The sequence below is a fragment of the Hemiscyllium ocellatum genome, chromosome 18, assembly GCF_020745735.1.
Source record: "Hemiscyllium ocellatum isolate sHemOce1 chromosome 18, sHemOce1.pat.X.cur, whole genome shotgun sequence".
Taxonomy (NCBI): Eukaryota; Metazoa; Chordata; class Chondrichthyes; order Orectolobiformes; family Hemiscylliidae; genus Hemiscyllium; species Hemiscyllium ocellatum.
In genome coordinates, this window is record NC_083418.1 from 29,789,455 (window position 1) to 29,812,486 (window position 23,032).

Below are 23,032 nucleotides of genomic sequence, written 5' to 3' on the forward strand. Positions count from 1 at the left end.
AAGCAAAGGACAGCATAACCTTGTTAAAGGAGCAGCACTGTCACAGCTCCCCCTTAAAAAAAGAACTATTAATATCCACAGATGGCTTCATTTAAAACCCCTTAATCTTAAATTGTTAGTGCACTTCAACACACATATACGTTACATTAACAATAATCATGCAAACATGCACTACTACATTTTGTTTCAGTCTGTTTTACTCTTGTCACTGAAAGCCTCCATTTCTCATACAAGTCCCAACAATGAATCGGCAGTCACATTTTCTTGTCCTGCCACATGCACAATTTTCAAATTGAAGAAGGCGTTTGGTATGATTTCCTTTATTGGTCAGAGTATTGAGTACAAGAGTTGGGAGGTCATGTTGCGGCTGTACAGGACATTGGTTAGGCCACTGTTGGAATATTGTGTGCAATTCCGGTCTCCTTCCTATTGGAAAGATGTTGTGAATCTTGAAAGGCTTCAGAAAAGATTTACAAGGATGTTGCCAGGGTTGGAGGATCTGAGCTACAGGGAGAGACTGAATAGGCTAGGGCTGTTTTCCCTGGAGCGTCGGAGGCTGAGGGGTCACCTTATAGAGGGGCATTATGAGGGGCATGGATAGCATAAATAGGCAGAGTCTTTTCCCTGGGATCGGGGAGTCCAGAACTAGAGGGCATAGGTTTAGGGTGAGAGAGGAAAGATATAAAAGAGACCTAAGGGGCAACTTTTTCACGCAGATGGTGTGGTACATGTATGGAATGAGCTGCCAGAGGATGTGGTGGAGGCTGGTACAAATACAACATTTAAGAGGCATTTGAATGGGTATGTGAATAGGAAGGGTTTGAAGGGATATGGGCCGTGTGCTGGAAGGTTGAGTTGGGACATCTGGTCGGCATGGACAGGTTGGACCGAAGTTCTGTTTCCATGCTGTACATCTCTATGACTCTATGACCCTATGAATGGCAGCAATAATAAGCTCCATCTAAACAGTCAGATATTTTTGTCCTTAAATTTCTTCACATGATCAGTATATATGATTGTCTGAGATCAGTGTATATGATTGTCTCAGATACATTACTGGTAACATAAACAATGAAATGTTGTAACATCAACACCAAGCTCAAAGTCTCTTTCTCAATTGTCGAATATTTCTGCTTATGAATATTCTATTTCCTTGAGGAATATCAGATAGGTTCTATTTTCTTGTTGTCTTCCTGTAAGAGCACAGCACCTACACCCACATTACTTGCATCGATATCCACCGTGAATGGCTCTGCGTAATTAGGTGTGGTGTTATGACACAGGGTAAATCACCCCACTAATTTAAACTAGCAACACAGAAAGGATTTAACCTATGCAGTAATTGGTTAAAATTTGAGAGGCCAAGGCGGCATGGTGGCTCAGTGGTTAGCACTCCTGCCTCACAGCACCAGGGAACCGGGTTCGATTCCAGCCTTGGGCGACTGTCTGTGTGGAGTTTGCACATTCTCCCCGTGTCTGCATGGGTTTCCTCCGGGTGCTCCGGTTTCCTTCCACAGTCCAAAGATGTGCAGGTCAGGTGAATTGGCCATTCTAAATTGTCCATAGTATTGTCAGAGAGAAATAGGTTTGGGTGGGTTACTCTTCAGAGGGTCGGTGTGGACTTGTTGGGCCGAAGGGCCTGTTTCCACACTGTAAGGAATCTAATCTAAAAACTATGCTGAAGGTCACTATTTAAAGGAAAAATTAACAACTTTCTTTTAAAGTCTAACAGAGAATAATTAACTAACAACTATTTACAACTCCTTTCTCTAACCTATCTTTTACTTTCCCTTCTATAATACTGGTCCAATAAAACCCCCAACTAAGACTTATCAAAAAATTCAAGTTTCAAAATCAGCAGCTGTCGAATCTTCTCTTTGCGTCTTCTTTTAACCTCTTTTCTTCTTCTTAGGGTTTCTGTTTCACAGGTCATTGATAGATAAAGGTAGTCAGCAAATGTTAGTGGCTTGACAGTTCTCCTCCAACTGTTCAATTTGTTTAATATTTATACCCCAAAGCATCCGACCATTTTACTGATTTTAATATTGTCAAAATACTAAATTCAAACTTGATTGGAGTCTAGTGTCTTGGGGCATAATTTAAACTGAATCGCCAAATTTGAATTTGATTTTGTCTCATAGCAACCCAGGTACAGCTAGCTGCTGGACCAAATGTTACACTGTAAATATTCCAGTACTGTGTGTGCCTCTCTAAGCCCTTCCTCACTTTCAACTCTCTTAAATGTACAGTACCCCTTACACCTTCATAACAGTGGCTACTACTGGAGCGGTGGTTAACACAGCTTTCAGGCTATCAAATGCCTTCTGCCAGTCTGCTGCCCACTGAAATCTCTTGCCTTTCTTTAGCAATTCAGTGACTGGAGCAGCCACACTGCTAAAATTTGGGACGAATTTTTGACAAAATCCACTCAATCCCAGGAATATATTACTGTTTTTTTTGTCGATGGTATGAGAAACCCCCCAATTAACTTTGTTTTTGCATTACGTGAGGCCATTTGTCCATGTCCAATAACATGATCCAGGAAGGTGACTTGGGCTTTGGCAAATTCATTTTTAGTCAAGTTTACCACCAAGTCTGCCTTCTGAACGAACAAGTCTGATATATGTTGCAAATGTTTCTTCCATGTGTGACTAAGAATCACCAGGTCATCAATATATACGACACAATTCAGTAATCAAGCAATGACCTTATTGATTAGTCTCTGAGATGTGGCTGTGGTTTTTCATACCACATAGCATTTGGTGTTATGAAAGCTGAAATTGCCTTCGCTGTTTTGGACAAAGGTACCTGCCAGTATCCTCTGAGCAAATCCAACTTAGAAATATAAGTTGTTTGTCCCATCTTTTCAACACAGTCTTGCAGAATCGGATATGCATCAGTATTTGTAATTGCATTGGCGTGGGGGTGGAGTAGGGGCCAGCACTGGCAGGCCTTAATTCTATCTCAAGGCCCGTAGTACTCATAGTGAGTCTGCTGTTCGGTAAGATTTTATAAAATTTCACCATCAAACTGTCACATATTCTGAAATTTGAAAAATTCCAAATTCTGAAAACCAGCTGGTTCTGAGCGTTTCAGATAAAGGATTGTGTACCTGTACTTCCCAGCTTATTCCTACATATCTTCCCATGTGATAAGAATAATTCTTTCAGGTCATTTCGATTTTCCTCTGCAATTTTTGACAACTTCCTGATTGTCCAGTTTAATTTGAGGAATGTCCAATTCAGAATCCTCTGAACTTGGTTCTTCTCTGTGTTGTAATCAATAACATAGTCTCCTTTGGCTTTCCTTCTCTGTCAAAATACCTTTTGAGCATATTCACTTGAGACACTCTGTGAGACTTCTTTCTGTCTGGAGTCCTTATCAAATAATTCACCTCATTCAATCCTTTCAACTTGATAAGCCCATTAAACCTTGCTTTAAAGGTTTATCTATCACTGGAAATAACACTAACACTTTATCTCTGATAGCAAAATTGCGAGTTTTTGATTAATTGGATGCTTCCTGTTTCATTGTATGCTGTGATACTTTCAAATGCTGTCTAGCCAATTCCCCAGCTCTACTTAATCATTCTCTAAAATTTGATCCATAGTCCAAATTTGTGATTTCTGAATGATAACTTACTAATTTATCCTTAGTCAATTTTAGCAGTCCTCTCACTTCATGCCCAAAAACTAACTCAAATGGACTGAATTTGGTCAGTTCATTTGGTGTATCTTTGATTTCAAAAAGTACAACTGGAATTCCCTTATCCCAATCATCTGGATAGTCTTGACTATATGCACTCAATATGGTCTTTAATGTCTGCTACCACCTTTCTAGCACTCCCTGCAACTCTGGATTATATATTTAAATTGTTTGATTCCTAAGCTGTCCATCACTTCCTTAAATAATTTTGATGTAAAGTTTGACCTTTGATTTGATTGTATCTCTGTGGGTAGTCCATATCTAGCGAAACATTTGAGTAATTCCTGTACAATCCTTTTAGCTGTGATATTGCCTAATGGAATTGTCTCTGGAAATACAGTGGACACTTCCATTATTGGTAACAAATATTGATTCCCACTTTTTCTTTGAAATAGGGGTCCTATGCAATCAATTAAGACTCTTGAAAAAGGTTCCTCAAAAGCAGGAATAGGTATTAAAGGTGTGGGTTTTATTACTGCCTGTGGTTTTTCACTTACCTGACATGTATAACATATTAGATTACATTAGATTACTTACAGTGTGGAAACAGGCCCTTCGGCCCAACAAGTCCACACCGACCCACCGAAGCGCAACCCACCCATACCCCTACATTTACCCCTTACCTAACACTACGGGCAATTTAGCATGGCCAATTCACCTGACCTGCACATCTTTGGACTGTGGGAGGAAACCGGAGCACCCGGAGGAAACCCACGTAGACAAGGGGAGAATGTGCAAACTCCCACAGTCAGTCGCCTGAGTCAGGAATTGAACCCGGGTCTCAGGCGCTGTGAGACAGCAGTGCTAACCACTGTGCCACCGTGCCGCCCACATCTGGCAAAATTCAACTACATCCTTATGCAATCCAGGCCAGTAAAAATGTTTTTGTATTTTAGCTTGTGTTTTTCTCATTCCTAAATGACCCCCTAATGGTAGCTTATGCACTACCCGCAGCACCTCTTTTCTATCTCCTACTGGTAATGCGACTTGATGAACTTCTGCCCATTTCTCATCTGCCTGGCTATGTGATAGTCTCCATTTCCTCATTCAGATATGATTTTTAAGATAATAGCAGTCAGGGATACATTCAGATTCTTTTTTCCATGTACGCCTTTTGATTCAATTGATTTAAATTTTCATCTTTCTGCTGTAACTCAGTTAATTTATTTCAGCTAACGATATCAGCTGTGACATCCATCTGCTCCTGGTTTGTATCAATCATTCGATCAAGCAGGGTCTCTGCTAATTCCACTTTAACTTTCTTATCTGAGGTCTTTGATCTCTCCTGTTTCAACTGGTGACTTTGTGACCTAGTTACCACACAGTCGGAAAAAATCCCAGCATATTTGTCCTGCAATAGTTCAATTGCCTGGATTTCTACTGGCTTTCAAATCACACTAGGCAGCACTCTTACCTGTGGACCAGCTACAGAGGAACCTCGATTATCCGAATATCAATTTTCCGAATATCGGATTATCCGAAGGAGATCTCGAGGTCCCGATAGGAACATTACATCAAAGAGCTGTTTCAACCTTGATCGCGTCTTTTATTTACAGTGATTAAAAATGATCTCGGCTCACTGAAATGCTGCCGAAAACAGACCTGGACACAGGTGGGAGCCCAGGTACTGTCTCCAAATGACTGACTTCCTGCCCTCTGTCCACACTTTCCCTGGAGTTCTACACAGGGATGAACCCTAAAACCCCCTTCCCCAGATATTCTCTCTAACATTGTCCTGTACAGGGCAGAGATAGAACTTGTCAAAAAGTTGCAGTAAAAAGGGGGGTGTGTGTGTTTGTGTGTGTGTGTGTGTGTGTGTGTGTCTCTTTTTTTTTCAGAGGCTTACCCCACAAAGGCAGCAGCAGTCTTACTGTTGTGTCCACTCCAGCAGTCTGAGGATGGGGGGGCGGGGTTTGTTGGGAGCATGGCTGCATGGGGTTGTGGGGGCGGGGCAGCTGGGGGTGTGGGGTGGGGTTGGGGGTGGAAGGCGTTGGGTGGCGGTGTTGGGGCTGGGTATAGGGCGGGTGGGGAGTGATGTTGGGAGTTGGGCGGGGGCACAGTGTTGGTGGTCGGGCGGAGGTGGGTGGGGATGATGTCGGGGCTTGGGTGGGAGCGCAGTGTTGGGGATGGCGGGGGGGGGCAGTGTTGGGGGAGGTGTTGGACAGGGGCTCGCATGCACTGTGCTGCTGCCTCACTTCCTGAACAGTGAGCAGACTTAACAGAAAGCTCTGAGCCCAGAGGAAAGGCATTGAGTTGATGAACCAAAGAATCAATTATCCAAATAAAATAGTGCCCACCCCTCCCATTTGGATAATTGAGGTTCCTCTGTACATCATTAGCAAGGATAAATTGAATTCACGGAGCTGAGAGTTTGTCCAGTACTCCTACCACCGACTTCTTCATTGGATACTCTAACCCCACTCTACACAGCATTGAGCGCTTCTTGTCTCACTATGAATTCCCGTTACTAGCACATTTTCTGGCAATAGTCTTTCAGAGGTACATGTCTCCTCATCTTTCAACTCACAGATTGAGAGGATCCTGTATCTCATAATATTGTAACTTCTTTATCTGCTGCTTCTGGCTTATGCAAGTAAACTCGACTTTCGCAGGTATATAGTTTAAAAAGGTCTCGCACTTCCTCTTTAACCAGCCTCCAACCAGGTTGTACACTCTGGTACAGCTTTCTAGCCTCCACTGTGCTTTCCGTTACCACTCTAACAAAATTCACTGGCTTCTCCTGTTTTCCTACATCTGGCTTCCCAGTGCTTTTTCTAACCCACCAACACTGTGATTTCATATGGCCTACATTATTGCAGTGAAAACATCGGTGCTTTTTAACTTCTCTTTCCCCTTCAAGATTTTCCTTTTTACTCCTTGGTAAGTTATACTTATGATCTTCGCCAAGATCTACCTTTCCCTTCCCATGTCAGGATTTCTCCTTTCCGCAATTTCTATTGCTCACGGGTTGAAACTGATGTTGGAAGCCAAACTTTGATTTGTGGATCAATTCATAATCATCAGCCATTTCAGCTACTAACCTTGCTGTTTTTAACTCTGTGCTCTTCCAAATGAGTTCTCACTACTTCAGGAAGTGAATCTTTGAACTCCTCCAAAGTTTTAAGCTGACCTCCCGGTCTAAGTGCCAGTTTCTGAAGTTCAAACTCCTGTTGTTTCTTTCTTTCTATTTTCTCCTTTTCTATCTCTTCTCTCTCTTTCATCTGTGTTTAACTGTAATTCATTCCTTTGCCTTTTCTTTGTCTTTTGCCTCTAACTCAAGCTGCTTCATCTTCAATTGATTTCTAGCCGTCTCTAAAGATTCTGATGGCTGAAATGTTGAGCTATTGCTGTAATTATCTGTCCTTTTTTCATGGAAGGAAGTAGCTCCAACTCCAGCTTGTCTGCTAATTCCAGCAGCTTGGCCTTAATCACCTTTTGTAAAAACCCCAAAGTCACTTCTTCCACCCCCAGAAAACTCTTGGTGACTGAAAGAGCTATTGCTATCCCAAGCACTGTTTAAACCAACCAAAATCAACAACAAGAACAAAAGACACCAACACCTACCACTTGCTGCATTCAAGCACAGCAACCCTAATCCCAAAATGGAACTATAGATCAAATCAAGGAAAGAGCCTCCATTCTGTTATAGACGAAGCCAGACCCCCTCAAAATGTTTCAAGAAAGTAGCCTGGATCCTAAGTTTGCGAATTGTTTTAAGCAGGTGTAGAGTGGTTATTCCAGGAGTGATGCAGTTGGCCCAACCATTTAGTTTTAAACAAAATAGAATTTATTTGCAAGTTTACCGAAGTTGACAGTCAAACAAAAGAGAACAGAATATAGAACAACTTAACCTATCAGAAAATTCAACAGGCTATTCCAACTTAATGATGCTGTTCCAAATACTTGCAACATTCTCCATAAACTCTCCTTGCAAAAAAAAGGGTAAAATCAAACACAGGGTCTTACAGGAGAGAGAGAGAGAGAGAGAGTGATGGCACAGGGATTCATCATGGAACACCTTCTTCCATGTAGTTGTTTCTTGGACCAAGAGCCTCAAAACTGATTGCCTGCTTTCAGTGAACAGTCAAACTGCTAAAACAAAAACAAACTAAACTAAACCAAAGAAATGCTGAGCTGGGAGAACTCGCCACTCTCCTTTCATTGTACAAGTGTTTTTTTTAATCCTGAAAGCCTTTTGCCTGAAACAGCATCTGTTAGATACAATTAAACTGACCCTAAAACCCTTCATACCTAGACTTTTTTGAAATCACTGCTTTATGTCCTCTCTGAGAAAAAAAGCCAAGTACAGCATAACCTCGTTAAAGGAGCACATCACACAGCCCAAAGTTCACTCTATTAGATTAGATTCCCTATAGTGTGGAAACAGGCCCTTCGGCTCAACCAATCACACCGACCCTCTGAAGAGCTACACACCCAGACTCATTTCCCCCTAACTAATGCAGCGAACACTATGGGCAATTTAGCGTGGCCAATTCACCTGACCTGCACATCTTTCGACTGTGGGAGGAAACCGGAGCAAACCTACGCAGACACAAAGAGAATGTGCAAACTCCACACAGTCAGTCACCCGAGGCTGGAATCGAAGCTGGGGCCCTGGTGCTATGAGGCAGCAGTGCTGACCACTGAGCCACCAGGCCACCCATTCAATTCAAGTATGTCTGTATCTGACAATATACATAGCATTTTTAAAAAAAACTGACTTGGAAGGTTGAGAACTCGAGCAGTTTACACCCGTAACTTGGGCAGTACATTACCAATATAAAAAACACATGCTCATTACAAAACATACAGTGACAGTGATAATAATTAAGGTGATTCTGCTATCAGAATTCAAGCTCAGAGCTTCAAAATAGTAGAATAATTTACAATAAGTCCTAGCTTAATATTGAGTTAGTTAGCACTGTTTTGCTTCAACATAGTTCACAAAGTATTATTGATTTTAACATTGCCGGCTTCACTTTCATATTGCTCACCACAGAGGTCCTGTTCTGTAGCCTGTTCTTACATATGACCAATCACACACTTCTACTCTTCACCTTTGTGGCTCTGCTACTCCCAATTATTGTCCTTGCTTCTCTTCAGGATTTGAACCTTTCTCTGGACCTCAATTGCCCCCAGAGGTTTACTCACTTCTTCCTCATCCCCACAAGCCTTGCCTTCCAATCTAACCTTTTACTTTAGGTCTTGGAGTCTGTTCTTCGTCACACAACACTCCTTTCCCCATTAATAAGTTGCAGTGAAGTCATGGGCTAAATCTAATGGTAGGGGTTGGTCAGTATTTATAGGCTTGGGGCTGCTACCTCTGCCAATGAACTTCTGATTCCAGATAGACTATTGTCCATCTCAGAATACAATCATATCTGTGTTTTGTGTATGGGCAGCCCCTTGGAACAGGGATAACATATTCTCATGGCAAGAACCAGTGCCTGGAGTCTTCTAGCACAGAGAAGTTGTTATGCTGCAACTACCACATGGTTCTGGCTAACCAGGAAGCCCTCCCACTCTTATGACCTGTCATTATCACTTTAGACACATTTACGAAGAGTTAACCTCTGTTTGAAAAGTTGTCATGTTGGACTCAAACATCAACTATTTCCTTCTATACAGATGCTCCCAGATCCGCTGGATTTCTTGAGCATTTTGTTTTTATTTCAGATCTCCAGCACCCACAGGCTTACTAGCCTGTATGGCCTTGTTTTAGCACTTTAAGTGATCATCAAGATATCATTTTTTTTAATGGCATGTGAGCATCACTGGCAATGCCAGCAATTGTTGTCCTTCCCTAATATCCTTGAACTGAGTGGCTTGCTAGGTTATTTCCGTGGGCATTTGAAAGTCAGATAAATTGCTGTTGGTCTGGAGAATATGTAGGCTAGACCAGGTAGACTTACTTCTGACTCTTGAAGTTCTGGTATGTTATTAGTGTCTTTCTCCATGAAGTCTGATGCAAAGTACCTCTTCAATTCCCCTGCCATTTTTTTGTTCCCTAATACTACTTCTCCAGCTTCATCTTCCAGCAGTTCAATGTAGACTCTTGTTCTCCCTCTTACATTTTTATATATCTAAAACATACTCTTGAAATTGTCTTTTATTTTACTGGCTAACTTACTCTCATATTTTGTCTTCTCTCCCTTACTGATTTTTTTAGTTGTCTTCTGGTTTTTAAAGGCTTCCCAATTTTCTGGCTTCCCACTAAACTTCATCTGTGTGTTTTTAAACCATTGTCAAAATACGATGAGTCGAATTGCTAATTTATGATAATTTGGAGATGCTGGTGTTGAGAATGTAACTTGTAAAAGTTACGTTACATTTTACATATGAAAGAATTGAAACCAATATGGTCATTCTAAAAGATGGGAGACTTAACAAAGAATCTGGGTTTTTTTTCAGTATAATTTTAGTTACATCATACTGTAAACTTTTGCTATAAATTCTATGTCTTACAATCTTATTCTCCACAATCACTTGATGAAAAGCAGCACTCCCAAAGCTAGTGCTTCCAAATAAACCTGTTGGACTATAACCTGGCGTGTGATTTTTAATTTATTATATAACTTGAACTCCACATATTCACTCTGTCTTTCTCTCTCTCTCTCTCACACACACACAAAATATTGAAAGAGAAAAGGCACAAATATTGTGGATGGGAAACAAAAATAATAGCGAAGCACAATTCTTACCAACTCTGGATCACAGATATCAATGAGTTGTTTTCCTTTGGTTTTCTTTTGACTCCTTCTGATTCTTTGCTAATGATGTATGGTTGTGGAAGCACCAATTTTCAGTCTTTCAGTGTCTCAAAGTGTTTTTCCATTACAGGTAAAGGTGAAGGAGCTAGCTAGTAGGAAATCTCTTACTTGTCCATACAGAAGGGAGAGTGAGCTTTCTCTTCATGGGCTGAGTGTTTCTGCTGTGTTGCCCTACAAAGCTGCATCCCCCATCCAGGAACCAATCTACATTGTTAATATGCCACGTTCTCCTAAGCCCACAACAACAATCCATTCACGGAAAATTTAATGTTGCGCTGAATGTACATATGTGATGCTATTCTATTTGGGCTACTCTGTCACAGCTTGAATAAGGCAACATTGTAGAGACAACTAACAATGTGTTCCAGCAACTTCTTATAAAACTACATACATCATCTTACATAGTAGTTGATGATCCAAAAAGACAACAAAAGTAGGCTTTACATGATTCCAACCTATGGAGACATGAAACACCATTTAAAAAGTGCATTTAATCACGAGGTTTTTGACATATGGAGTACACAATTTGAGACTTACATTCATTCATACCCATTCAGCCATTGTACATATCTTATTCATTTTTTAAAAATCATCTTAAATTCTTAACTTATTCCATCAAATATTAACTTACTTTATCATTTTAACATTCTGGATAATGTGCCCCTATAACACCATCTTTCCAGCAATATGAACAATCTTTACATTACATAGCCAAATCAGTAAACTCCATCTGAACAACTCAAATTTTCAACTTTCCAGCAAATGTTTTTGTCTCCGACATAGGAAATTATATTATGCTAGTCTCTCACTCCAAATAAAAATGACATTAATATAAACACTCAATCCAAATCTTCCAAATTAACTTCATTTTGCCAGCACAGTGAAATCCTTTGTATCAATGTGCAAAAATATATTGAGTAAATCTGGCTCCAAAGTCAATGTTTTTAAATTAGAGTTATTGGATTCTTCTTATGATTCTAACACAAATAAAAATTTCCTAGCATTCATGTTTCAATAAAGTCATCTGTAACATTTGATCTAGAACCATGTTCCCACACATTTGCCTGAAAGTCTGTTTCCCTACTTTCAAATACAATTGCTTGCATAGACATAGTTGCTTCACCAATGCCCACTTGCACCTAACATCTGATCTATATTCTTGTTAAGCAACTGTACTTCACATCTATTGTTTTTGAACTCCCACTCTCTAATTGGTGTTCTGAGCTATAAAAGCTCATTGTGTCTGAAGCAACAAGCATTTAAAATTCATGATCTTTCATATTATCTAAATCTGTGAAATCATGTTATTGATCATACTGAATAACACTACAGCAATCAGTGTAGGTAGTTTAAATCTCATTTGCTTCAGGATCAAGATCCAAGTTTGTTGATTCTGATTGAAAAATAATTTTCTGCGTCACTAATACTTTCTAACTTTCTCTATCTAAATATAACCTGTTATTCCTCTTCATCAGAGTGATTAGGGAATTTCTTCACATCAAAGCCTACATCGAACAGTAATAAATGTTGATACTTCATGATTAAAATTTAACAGATCTACACTGGATCCTAAAGGAAAATTTGTTGGTGGAAGCTGTACAGTCAATTTACATTCTTTTACTGATACAAAGGATGTCTGCATATCCTTAGTTTCCCCTTTACTGGACAAAATACTGCCATTATCACAGTACAATGGGCAACTTAGATATGATGCTGCTGTGGAGATTGTTCATGGATGTTCTATAATATTCATTTTATTGCACTGAACTTACCTGCATTCCCATATTTTCCAAAACATTGGGCAAAATGCCTACTTCTTGAACATTGCAATCAAAATTTAAACCCAATAGAATAATTGAATCTGCATAGATACTGACCATTATGCTATGCAAGTCTCTCACTCCAAATAAAAATGAGATTGCACTAAAGGAAATTTACTTCCAGAGATCATTACTGATCATTACTAATTTTGTATTACACATTTGTTCAAGGCAAATTGTAATTTTTAAAAAATCACTTGTGGGAATATAGGCATTGCTAATTGGGGGAGTATTTTTTTGCCCATCCCTAATTATCCTTGAGAAGGTGGTGATCAATTGCCTTCTGGAACTGCTGCAATCCACCTGCTGAGAGTTGACCCACAGTGCCATTAGGGAGGGATTTCCAGTGTTTTGACCCAGTGACACTGAAGGAATGGTGATACATTTCCAAGTTAGGATGGTAAATGGCCTGGAAGGGAACTTGCTGGTGATGGTGTTCCATGTCCTTTTGTCCTCAAAGCAATAGCCTCTGGAAATTGGATTGTCATATCTATAAATGTGAAGATATACTGGTGTTATGCTTTAGTTTTGGCTAATAGCTCTGTACAATCTACCAACATTGGACCGAACAGTTCTTAAGAAACTGCTACAGGTATTAAGGGTGCTAGTTTAACTATGTGTTGAGATTTTCCTACAACCCGATACATATGGCATTGTTTTATAGCACTGCACTATACACTTATGAAGTCTTGATCGGGTTAAATGCAATTTTATGATCGTTTGGTTTCTTATTCCTACATACCATGTTAAAGGAATTTCGTGTGCTGATTGCAGTATTTTCTTATGATATCTATACAGTATCACTATCTGATGAACAACCATCAATCCTCATTATAGGCCTGTGAGGGTGTCTCCTCTTCTTCATCAGAACTCTGATTCTTATCATAATACTCCAGAACGCCTTCAGTCTCAGGTTCAGCATGAATTGCCTGTGCTAATATATTTAATTCCACATTTGCTGTCTGAGCCTGAATTAATGAAGATATACCTCATTTGAAATATCCCTCTTGTGAAGAAATGTTTTGGTTACTCTTGTGGTAATACCTTGACTTCAGGTGATGTAATTAAACCTCCAACAGCAGATGGTAATGAGAGATGGTGACGAGCATGTGCAGCTGAGCCAAGACCTTCATCAGGAGTTGGTGACAGTGAGGGAGGGCAGCTGGAGTGTTCAGATGGACTCTCTGAAAAATGGATGCCTTTGGGAAACAGACACCTCACTGGAAAAAGGAGCAAACAGACAAAGGATTGCTCAACCCAATATAAGTCTCAGGCTTGATGCCATGTTAACCTTAATTTCCATTTGTAATGATCTTTTGCCAATGAAATCCCTGCTTCACTATCTTGGTTATTTTTCTGCTTTCAAATCTGATATCACATTTCTGACATAGCTGGCAAGGTACCACGGGCCAGGCATCAAGTCATGGTGGATGTTTTTGAAAGCCACCTGGCCAAACTGAAATTAAGTGGTGAGGAGTTGAAACTAGTAATGTTCAAAAGGGAGACTGGATCTGCTCTACAATCATTGGAGGCTTATGTATTAGCATTCGAAACTGATTCTTTAGACCAAACACAGGTAGAGACTTCCCATGAGCATTTCCATTTTGCTATGGAGGATGAAGAATGTTGTGAAACTTGAAATGGTTCAGAAAGGATTTATAAGGATTTTGCCAGAGTTGGAGAATTTGAGCTATAGGGAGGGGCTGAATAGGCTGGGACTGTTTTTCTTGGAGCGTTTGAGACTGATGGGTGAACTTTTAGAAGTTAATAAAATCATGAGGGGCTAGGATATGATAAATAGACAAGGTCTTTCCTTGGGGTGGAGGAGTCCAGAACTAGAGAGCAGATGGTTAGGGTGAGAGGGGAAAGATAGAAAAGGGACCTAAAAGGCAATTTTTTCACACACAGGGTGGGTGCCTGTATGGAATAAGCTGCCAGAGGAAGTGGTGGAGGCTAGTACAATTACAGCATTTAAAATGCATTGGGATGGGTATATGAATAGTAAGAGTTTAGAGAGATATGGGCCAAATGCTGTCAAATAGGACTAGATTAGGTTAGGATAAATGGTTGGCATGGACGAATTGGACCAAAGGGTCTGTTCCCGTGCTGTACATCTTAGTGCCTCTAAGAAAACAGTCTTCCTTATCAGATCTTTTACTTGCTGGATGAGTAGGAAGCTTGACAGATAAGGGGGAAAAATACCCAATGTTCTAGCAATCAACCCAGACTTGAGAATGCCTGACTGGTTATGGTATACAGGTGCTTGAACACAATTAAGCAGGTAGCAATTATGATGGAACATCTGTGCAGTAAAGCCTGTGGGAAATACTGGGAAAAGGTACTGATATGCAATGAAGGCTACAGCAAACATTTGAGGCATTGATAAGGACTTCTGGGGACAGCATTTATCTGTGTGATGTATGATTTTTTTCCACATATTTACAAATAAATAATTTGTTTGGGCTTTTAGATTTCAATCTAGTGCCATGTTGGTTTTTAAAGTTTAATAATTGATTTGCCAGTATTTGTGAAGCTATGATTTTAAACTAATATGTGGTAGAGATCACATGACTAGGGCCCTTCTGCAGTTGTTTCTATTGTGAGAACTTTCGAATCTGAAAGAACAAATATTGAAAAACATTTTCTTGCTTTTGGGTTAGAAGAACCAAGAAGTGATCTTTGCTTTGGAAAATCCCATAGATTGGGAAACGTTTGGTGGCAGTTCACAGACACCTGCTGGAGTTAGACATGCTGTAAGAAAAGCTTTTCCAGGAGTGTTTGGTTAGAGCCCCAATGGGGTTATTTGGAGAAAATAAAATTTAGGCTCAGTTGTGAGAAAATTCACAGAAGAAGGCATTGTGCTCTCAAGACTGTAAATTGAAAATAGTTACATCAAACCAGTTGTTGGATAGTGAAGGAAACTCTCTCTGGAAAGTGGTATGGATTGAGGATTGGCTGTCTGACAGAAGGCAGAGAGTTGGGATAAAAGGTTCTTTTTCGGAATGGCAGCCGGTGTCAAGCGGTGTCCCGCAGGGTTCAGTGTTGGGGCTGCAGCTGTTCACATTATATATTAATCATCTGGATGAAGGGACTGGGGGCATTCTAGCGAAGTTTGCCGATGATACGAAGTTAGGTGGATAGGCAGGTAGTACTGAGGAAATGGGAAGGCTGCAGAAGGATCTAGACAGTTTGGGAGAGTTTCCAGGAAATGGCTGATGGAATTCAACGTGAGCAAATGCGAGATCTTGCACTTTGGAAAAAAGAATAAAAGTGTAGACTACTTTCTAAACTGTGAGAAAATGGGAGTGCTAGTCGAGGATTCTCTAAAAGTAAACGTGCAGGTTGAGTCCGTGATTAAGAAAGCGAATGCAATGTTGTCATTTATCTCAAGAGTGTTGGAATATAAAAGCACCGTTGTGCTTCTGAGACTTTATAAAGCTCTGGTTTGGCCCATTTGGAGTACTGTGTCCAGTTTTGGTCCCCACACCTCAGGAAGGATATACTGGCACTGGAACATGTCCAGCGGAGATTCACACGGATGATCCCTGGAATGGTAGGTCTAACATACGAGGAACGGCTGAGGATCCTGGGATTGTATTCATTGGAGTTTAGAAGATTAAGGGGAGATTTAATAGAAACTTACAAGTTAATACATGGCTTGGAAAGGGTGGACGCTAGGAAATTGTTTCCGTTAGGCGAGGAGACTAGGACCCGTGGACACAGCCTTAGAATTAGAGGGGGTCAATTCAGAACAGAAATGCAGAGACATTTCTTCAGCCAGAGAGTGGTGGGCCTGAGGAATTCATTGCCGCAGAGTGCAGTGGAGGCCGGGATGCTAAATGTATTCAAGGCAGAGATTGATAAATTCTTGGTGTCACAAGGAATTAAGGGCTACGGGGAGAACGCTGGTAAGTGGAGTTGAAATGCCCATCAGCCATGATTGAATGGCAGAGTGGACTCAATGGGCCGAATGGCCTTACTTCCATTCCTATGTCTTATGGTCTTATGGTGGTGTTGGGTTAGGTAGGATTGTTTTTATTTTGCTGTGTATTTTTAAATCTTTATATTGTAAGGAAGTAGCTTGGTTTGTTCGATTTGATCTTCGTTTCTTTTGTGTAATAAGTTTGTATTGTTAATACGAAATCTATAGTATATTGTCTGCTTTTGTTTCAGTGAAAGACCGCCACATTTAAAAAAAAGCAACTACCAAGCCAGATTTCTTCCTGAGATCTGACTTGGCAAATAGTAATATCAGCTAGGATCTTAATATCCAACACAAGGTTGCAAAAGTTAGCAAGTAGAAAGGAAGGTCCTGGTTTCTGTATCCTTAGAACTAGTAAAATTGTTCAATCACATCATCATTCTTCAAATTGACCATAGCCAAGCTACCAAAGGACCATCTAGCAGAAGCAGAGGTGGGAATATCCAAATAAATTGGAGGGGGCTTAATAATGACAAACCTCAGTTAATCTTTTCTTGAACCATAGGATCACATTAAGAAGATCATGAGAAACAATCAGGAAAGAGACTAACAACCAAGGGGCTTGATTGTATGCAAAGTGTAAATATAACAAGATAGACGTGCTGTGCCTAAATGACATAGGAACAGGGGTGTGAACTATTGCCCATCAGTTTTTCTGTAAGTGTCTTGATTGATATCTTCTGTACTCTGGATCTCTGCATCTTCACAAAGGCCTACATCTCCTTTAATGACTACAACGTACTCTTCGTGTCTGTCCTCAAATCATACTTTTCATGTTCTGGATTTATTTGTTTTCATTTGGGTTCCAAGTAATTATCTGGTGGAACGAAGATGTGAACACCTGTGCTTTTTGCATTAAATGGACAATTTTAGAAAACATGTCAGGGATTATCATGAATCGCACATTATGGGGCAACAGTTGGGGCATCAAAATGCATCAGCTGATTCAGGACCCTAGGACTGCTCTTGAGCACTCAAGCTGACTTGTCCAACTGGTCAACATCTAGCCTCGCTAGGGTATCACATGACTCAAGTGGCCAACCTCCAACTTGGTGCTACTGTTGAAGTCGCCTTTGTCATTGTGGGAGAATAGAATGTTGTACCTATGCAGTTTGCCAGTTTTAGTGACAAAGATGTTTACCTCCAGCCAAGAACCTCCATAGGTGTCCTTAAACTTGACTAACTGAAGGTGTCATCTCAAATCTCACTTCGGAGTTTGACATTGGCAAGTTGGAGGAGTCCTAAAGGAAACAGCTTGTTTCTACTTTCATAGGTTCAGGGCAAGTTTTAAAATAGATCATGACATTGGTACTGTGACTTGGTAAGCACAGGATTGTAGCTAAAAATGCCCATTCATTAAAGATTCTTTACTGCCATATCCCACTATTGGGAAAAAAATTCCAACTACTTTCAGAAATCCTGAAGTGAGGTATCCTCTGAGAATTGTCAAGTCTATATGCCTCCCCCATAGTTTGTGAGGAATAAACACAGCAAACTGAGGACTGGTGTGAATTACCAGGCAATCAACACGAACACATATAAGGATGCTTAGCCTCCAGCTAGGATTGAGGACTTTCTCAAAGGTGCAAACTATTTCTTCAATTTTCATTTGGCCCAGTTACAACCAGCCATCCAGTGCTGAACAAGATATTAAAACTTTGGCATTCTGAACAGGCAAAGGGTCTTTCTGAATACTTGTGGATGATGTTCGGACTTTGTAATGGCTCTGGCATCTTGATGCATGTGATGGATACAGCTTTTGGCAAAGTCAATTTCCAGTCCCTTCTTGGTTATCTGGATGACATACACTCTTTCAGCTTGACATTCTAGAAGACCATTGCAAATCTAGACACTGTATTATCCCATTTGTTGTAGTTTAATGTAAAACCCAAACTTAGAGGAACAATAACTTTTTTGGACAAATGTTCCTTTGGCACGTCATTGCCAAGAAAGCAATAATGAGGAAATTCAAGTGGTCAAAGAGTGGACCTAGCCTAAGACTGGATGGGAACAGCAGGGTTCCGCTTGGGTTAACTGATTACTATAGGAGATTTGTGCAAGGCTAGGTCCATGGCTGGCTGCCCCATTCCATAATTTGCTGAGGAAATCAGAATGCTGAAGTTGGGAAAGAATGCAAGAGACACATCACAGAGCATCACAGGTGGTTGGAACCCAGCTTGTGATGAATTTTTTTGCACCCTCAAGCAGACGTTTGTTTCATCACTTGTCCTTGACTATCCAGATTTCCAATTCCTTTGCCTACTGGATTCCAACAATTTCCTTGTCTCAGAAGCAATGCTGTCACAGGTTCAAGGATAGAAAAGTGTTTATTGCTAAACTCTGTTGGTATCAAATGAATGAAAGGAAAAAGCAGAATTATTCCAATATAAAACTCAAACTGCCAGCTTTGAGGTGGTCTTTTTCCCAGAAGTTCAGAGACATCCTGATTGATGTAGACTTTGAAATATTTACAGACTCCAATTCAAACATCCACCAAGCTTGCAGCAATAGACCCAATGCACTGCTAGGCCAACACAACTTTGATTCCTGATCTGGTAGAGGTTATGCATAAGTACTCCATGTGCTAACACCCTGGGGAGAATGGCTATCCCTGCCATGATGATATCCCAAATCAGAGACAGCATTCTGACTTGATTCCCCATAACAATGAGTTTATGCTTCTGCTGAGTGTTACCCATGCACTTCTGAGCCAGATCCAATCCAGGTCCATCTACATGTGGCTCCACCTTTGCCATTTCTCATGAAAGAGGGCCTAAGACAGCTTCAGTTATTGTTGTTGACATTGGTAACCTGTATCATAACTGGAAGTCCCAATACTCACCAACCCAGCACTGCTGCTGCAAGAGTCCAAACAGGCACAGAAGCTATTGAGGTGCTAGAAGAGGATCAGTGAGGAGAATGAAGTCCTTATTTGGATGGTTCATGACAAGATGTGAGCTGAAGTAACACATCCTCCCTGACAATGCCAAATATAAAGTTTTGTTAACAGTTCATAATCATGTAGGACTCCAACTTCAGAAAAGACAAATACTCTGACTTGAGAGTGGTGTTACCTGCCTGGGGCATGAATACTGTTGAAATTGAGAAAGTTGTACTTCGGCAAAGCAGCGAAGCAACTTCACCAAATAATGGGACACTTATGGAAGTTCTTGCAATGAATATTATAGTCCTTGACCCCTGCATTGAAAGGACCAAGTGTGTTCTTGTCACTGGTATCTTTACAGGACATCCCCATTTATGACCAAAAAGCGCCAACTATAGCCAGACTATTAGTGAGATGCCTTTCATGTTCCATGTCAGATTTAAGGCACAATTTCAAGTGCAAGAGCAAAGACCTTTGCAAGGTCTATAACATTGTCAAGAGCTACATCATTATTGTCCAGAGCTACATCATTATTGTCCAGAGAGTATTGGACAGTGCGAACAATTAAACAATACTTTGCATGATAATTTGTGTATCTTGTCTTCTGACTGAACAAAAGTGACTGAGCAGCTTTTGGGACGGGTTTATGATTATACTAGTACTCCACACTCATCCACAGTCTACTCTGACAGATAAACATTGTACAAGGCTAAGCCAGGCATTCAAGAAGGTGGTCGAAAAGGAATGAGAAAAGCACCAAGGAGATAACCATTGAACAACTGCAAGGTTGACAGGACTGACTTTTTGATATCCCAGCAAAATCAGAATGCCAGAGGTTGGAATAAGATACAGGATGGGATTCTGAACTTCAGATTCATCAAGCAGCTGGATATAGATACCCGCACCCTTGTTGTTGAACCAGTCATTGGAGTGTAATCTCAGAAACAGTTCAGAAGGGAATTGCTAGTGGCCAGGAGACTAGTCGATGGAGGAATGCAGCTCACAGCTGTGTTGCAGAACCAAATGCACTGGAGCATGATGGGTAATGTGAAGTAGAGCCAGATAGTGATGTAGAATTCTGGAGTGGCCTGTATATTCTGAATCCAGGAGTTGTATGCAGTGTTTGGAGGCTGACACCTGCCCTGGAAAGTGATGCAGGGAGGACCTGCCAGAAATTGAAGCAACAGTTGTCAATTATACAACTCCTGGAGCCCAAATTGATCGAGGCCCCAACAAGGGTCATACACCCCAATCCATTGGAAGGCAGCAGTAGACAGGAGGCTAAGAGTCTTCAATACAGTGCTGAATTTCATCTCAACCCTTCCCATTTGCACAGCATCAGAGCAAGGATATGTACGATGGAACTTCAGGCAGCAGGTGATGGAAAGAGTGGCTGCTGGGCAGGGAATCTCAAACAGATCTACGCCAGTAGTTAAAGTGAAGTGAAGTGAAGGAAGGTAACTGGAGCAGTTCAATAGATAAAAGGGTGTGTTTGGGAAATGGAGGCCTGATGGAAAGAAAGACAAAAAGGTATTTCTAAATCCAGTGTAAACCACAGGCTTCATTATGTGTAAATATTCTTTGTTAAATTTTCATTTCCCTTCATGTTTATAATAATCTTATGTCAATAGAATTAAGAATCCCTGCTTTGTGATTTTTGGGCCTTCTGTGTATTCAAATATGTTAATTTATTTGCCGTTTCTCTAGTTACGCCATGTGATAAAACATTTGTTCTGTCTCTTTAACTTGATTCGTGATTATGGATTTGCTTTATGATAACCAAATTATTTCTGCAGGAAAAAATCAACTCTATTCAAAGATAATTTCTCAACAATGCTTAATATCACTATTCCAGAGAACAAATTACCCTCCAACTGCACTTGTATGATAGAACTCAGATACACTTCATCTAATTTATGAGCACTTCAGCTTTCAAAGTACATCTAAGGGAAGCGATGTCCTATCCCAACCAAAAAAAGTCTTTGAGTAACTCTCCTGTATCCTTTAACATAGTTATGAGCTTAGGCACATTGTTTGAATAAAAATGTCAGCCAGCTTTCCTTTTGACAAAAACTCTTTACATCTGTTCATCTACTTTATTCACTTTCCTGCGGTCAGCAGTGTTTATCTCCAGTTAAAGCTTCAATTTTCTGTTTTCTTTCCCTTTCAGACTCTTAGACACTAAGTAGTTCTGTGAGTTTCCCATGCAACATGCCGCATTCTTAGTTATTACAATGGAAACACTTAGTATTTCAATTTTAATCTTTCTTTCTGCTCTGACGGATCATGGACATTCCCACTTGCCCTTTCATTTCTGTTCACTTTGCCTGCCTTTTAACCTCCTTTTCTCTATCCTTCTTGAAGTTATGAGGGTGTTGGAGAAAAGACTTATTTTGTAGATCAGTTTTAATCTGCCATTACTGCTGCCTGTCTAGCAGTTGCTACCTTCCGGTCTTCAAAAAAGTTCTTATTGCAAAAAGAGCAGAAAAACCTTCAAAGACATCCAAAAGCATTATCTCAATTGTATACACAGTTTCAACTCCTTATGTTCAAAATTATTTTGCTTAAAACTTTAAAATTCAATGTAAGTTTATTCAGGTGGTTTCCACAACTTTATTGTCATTTATTTTGGTTATTAAGCTTCCATTTTATTGTTAAAACGAATTCTATAGTATTGCATGCTGCTGCTTCAGAGAGAGACCACTTTATTAAAACAAAGTATGAGACCTCAAGCCAGATTTCAATCACGCATCAGAATTGTCCCAAAGTCACTGGAGTCAGGACCATAATATACTCACTTTTCCATCCCTGACTATCTCCTTTGAACTCCTGTTCAGTAACTCCCAAAAGAGGTTTCCAGTAAGCGCCTCCCCTATTGCTGGACAGAATTGATCATGCCATCTAGTAACTTTTCAAAGAGAATTTACAGTATGGTACCTTTTCAGAAAACACACTAGCCCGCTACAGAAAAAAAAAGTTGACTGAACTATAAGTGTTATACCTTGCAGATGAATATTACAAATATAGTTATAAGTTAACAATCATATTTTAAGCCTGTTCTTATACCTCTTTGGAATCCAATAACTATCAATGCACTGCTATTTTAAAAAGCACTTTTATCTTATTGTGATTGACAGTTTGAAAGGAAATGTATAAAATTATGAAAGCATTTCTAAAGGTGATGATGCACTTCACTCTACAATATCCACACAGATCCCTAGCCATCCTCAAGTGTACCGATGAATATTGCATTCTTCCTTTCCAGGAATAAATAAGCATTTGACTATTTGTATTTATGAGACCTTAAGGGAGTGCCCAGTTAATGCCCACCACCTGCAATTAAACACAAGAAATATTCAATTAACATCCCTGTTTGGCAATAATTTAGATTTAAAATTCTCAGGCTTGTCTTCAAACCCTTTTGGGTTTTGTCTCTCCTGTACCTTCATTCAGCTTTACAGGTCTTGAGGTCTTTGCACTCCTTCAATTGTAGATTCTTGTGTGTGCCCAATTTTAATTACTTCACTATTGGCAGCTCTGCCTTCAGCTACCTGAACTTAAAGGTGAGTTTTAGGTTCAAGTTGCACTTGCTCCAGAGGTTGTAACATGTCTGAACAGAATGATTGAAAATATCAAAAATTTTAACTCTATTTCTCTCTTCATGGATGCAACCAGGCAGTTGCTTTTATTTCAGATCTTCAATATATGCAGTGTTTGCCTCTCTACCTTCCTCTTTTTCAATAAGATGCACTTTATATCATACTGTACATACTCAAGTAATACTCAATATCAAGTAAATGTTGACCCCCTATTTTTGGCCAAAAAGTCTGGAATTTTCCTTATATCTCATATAAAAGCTGACCTTAGTTCT

The 23,032-nt window shown here is 40.1% G+C and overlaps 1 protein-coding gene across 1 annotated transcript in view; it reads left to right on the forward strand.

Annotated features, from left to right (window-relative positions):
* The window catches only part of LOC132824543 (anoctamin-9-like), a 199,318-nt gene that overhangs the window by 66,962 nt on the left and 109,324 nt on the right, over positions 1-23,032 (forward strand). The gene's annotated exons all lie outside the window — the stretch shown is intronic.